Source organism: Callithrix jacchus, chromosome 2, assembly GCF_049354715.1.
Source record: "Callithrix jacchus isolate 240 chromosome 2, calJac240_pri, whole genome shotgun sequence".
In the NCBI taxonomy this organism is placed as follows: domain Eukaryota; kingdom Metazoa; phylum Chordata; class Mammalia; order Primates; family Cebidae; genus Callithrix; species Callithrix jacchus.
The window spans coordinates 77,576,671-77,579,577 of record NC_133503.1 but is presented as its reverse complement, the minus strand read 5'-3'; the positions used below and the strand labels follow the sequence as shown (position 1 = coordinate 77,579,577).

General features: G+C 41.7%; 1 pseudogene; it reads left to right on the top strand.

Moving 5' to 3' along the window:
- The first annotated feature begins 619 nt into the window (after window positions 1-619).
- Window positions 620-1,744, top strand: LOC100390693 (RNA-binding motif protein, X chromosome-like; annotated as a pseudogene).
- The last annotated feature ends 1,163 nt before the right edge of the window (window positions 1,745-2,907 follow it).

The following is a 2,907-nucleotide window of genomic DNA, read 5'->3' as shown; positions in this document are numbered from 1 at the left end:
TAAAATTTGACTGCCCCACTGGATTTTGGACTTGCATGGGCCCTGTAGCCCCATTGTTTTGGCCAATTTCTCCCATTTAGAATGTTTGTATTTACCCAATGCCTGTACCTTCATTGTATCTAGGAAGTGCCTAGCTTGTGATTTTACAGGCTCATAGGCAGGGGAGACTTGCCTTGTCTCAGATGAGACTTTTGACTATGGAGTTTAGAGTTAAGACTTTGGGGGACTGTTGGGAGGCATGATTGGTTTTAAAATATGAGGACATGAGATTTGGGAGGGGCCAGGGGTGGAATGAGATGATTTGGCTGCGTCCCCACCCAAATCTCATCTTGAATTTTAACTCCCACAATTCCCATGCATTGTGGGAGGGTTCCAGTAGGAGATAATTGAATCATAGGGGTGGGTCTTTCCCATGCTGTTCTCATGATAGTAAGTCTCACTAGATCTGATGGTTTTTAAAATGGGAGTTTTACTTGTTGCACAGTAGTGCTAGAGGTTTCGCCGTTTGGTCCTAGGATCCAGCAGTCACCACTGGTGCTGAGCTGCTAGGAAGCCCCTGTTGGTGAGCTTATTGGAGCTTAAATCCATTGTCACCCCTCCCACTCACTGGCAAAAAAAAATGGTTGAAGCAGATCACACAGGAAAGCTCTTCATTGGTGGGTTTAATATGGAAATGAATGAGAAAGCTCTTGAAGCAGTATTTGGCAAATATGGAAGTATTCTTGATGAAAGATTATGAAACCAACAAATCAAGAGGAATTTCTTTTGTCATCCTTGAAATCTCAACAGATGCTAAGGATGCAGCCAGAGACATGAATGGAAAGTCATTACATGGAAAAGCCATCAAAGTGGAACCCATCATTTAAAAGTGGTAGATATGGACTGTCTCCACCTCCAAGAAGTAGAGGCCGTCCAAGAGTTCTTAGAGGTGGAAAAGGAGGAAGTGAAGGAACCCAGAGCCCTCTCTCACAGGGAGGACACATGGATGACAGTGGATATTCCATGAATTTTAACATGCGTTCTTCCAGGGGACCACTCCCAGTAAAAAGAGGACCACCACCAAAAAGTGGGGGTCCTTCTCCTAAGAGATCTGCACCTTCAAGACGACTTCACAGCAGCAGTGGAAAAGGAGGAAGTCTCCTATATCACGTGGAAGAGATAGTTATGGAGGTCCACCATGAAGAGAACTGCTGCCGTCTCATAGAGATGTTTATTTGTCCCCAAGAGATGATGGGTATTCTACTAAAGACAGCTATTCAAGCATAGATTACCTAAGCTCTCATGATACAACAGATTATGTACCACCACCATGAGATTATATTTACCATGATTATGGTCAGTTCACAAGATGACTATCCATCAAGAGGCTATAGCAATGGCAATAGAGATGGATAGGGTCGTGATCGTGACTATTCAGATCATTCAAGTGGAGGTTCCTACAGGGATTCACATGACAGGGTAACTCAGGTGGTGCTCCACCTACACGAGGGCCCCTGACATCTTATGGTGGACACTGTCACTATGATGATTACAGCAGCTCATATGACGGATATGGTGGAAGTTGAGACAGTTACTCAAGCAGCCGAAGTGATCTCTACTTGGGTGGTCATGATCGGGTTGGCAGACAGAAAGAGGGCTTCCTCCTCCATGTGATTTCTATAGCAGTTCAAGCTGCGGAACACCAAGAGGTGGTGGCAGTGGGGGAAGCCCATCTGATAGAGGGGGAGGCAGAAGTGGATACTAGAAACAAACAAAACTTTTGACCAAAATCCCAGTTCAAAGAAACAAACAAAAAGTGGATACTATTCTGTCATAATGGCCCAGGGACTACTAAAAGGAAAAGTTGTCTTACTTTTTTTAAATTCCCTGTTCAGTTCCCCTCCGTAATTTTTATGTTCTTGTGAGGAAAAAAGTAAAACATGTTTAATTTTACTTTGCTTTATGACATTGCTTTTCAGCAAGCAAATGTTAAATGTGTTAAGATTTGTTGTACTAGTGTTGTAACTTTCCAAGTAAAAGTGTCCCTAAAGGCCACTTCCTATCTGATTTTTCCCAGTAAATGAGGCAAGCAGTTCTAAGATCCTCCACAAAATATCTAGCCATCTAAAATGGAGAGATGAATCATTCTGCCTATATGAACAAGCTAGCTATTAGAGGGTGGTTAGGGTAGGCCACGCATAAGACTTCAGGGTATCTTCCAACTGAAATCTCAATGTTCTCAGTATGAAAAACCCAAAATCAGATGCCTATGTAAGGTAAGTGCTATTCACCCAGTAAACCAAAAAAAGCAAATGGATAATGCTGGCCATTTTGCCTTTCTGACATTTCCTTGAGAATCTGCAAGAACCTCCCTTTTCTCCTCCCCCAATATGACCATTTAAGTGTCTGTTAAATAACTACAGAATACCAAATAAAAAGTTTGACTAAAAAAACAAAAAACAAAATGGGAGTTTCTCTGCACAAGCTCTTTTCTCTCATCTGACACCATGTAAGACATGACTTTTACCTTCTGCCATGATTGTGAGGCCTCCCCAGCCACATAGAACTTTAAGTCCATTAAATCTCTTTCTTTTGTAAATTGCCCAGTCTTGGGTATGTCTTTACTAGCAGCATGAAAATGGACTAATACACACCCTACACAAGAACTAACCTAAGATGAATTAAAGACTTAAATGTAGAACCTAAAACTATAAAACCTGTTAAGACAACCTAGGCAATACCATTCAAGACATAGGCACAGACAAAGATGTCATTCTCAAAATGCCAAAAGCAATTGCAACAAAAGCAAAAATTGACCAATGGGATATGATTAAACCAAAGAGTTCCCACACAGCAAAGGAAACCATCAACAGAGTAAACAGACAACCTACAGAAAGGGAGTAATTTTTTGCAAACTGTGCATTCAAC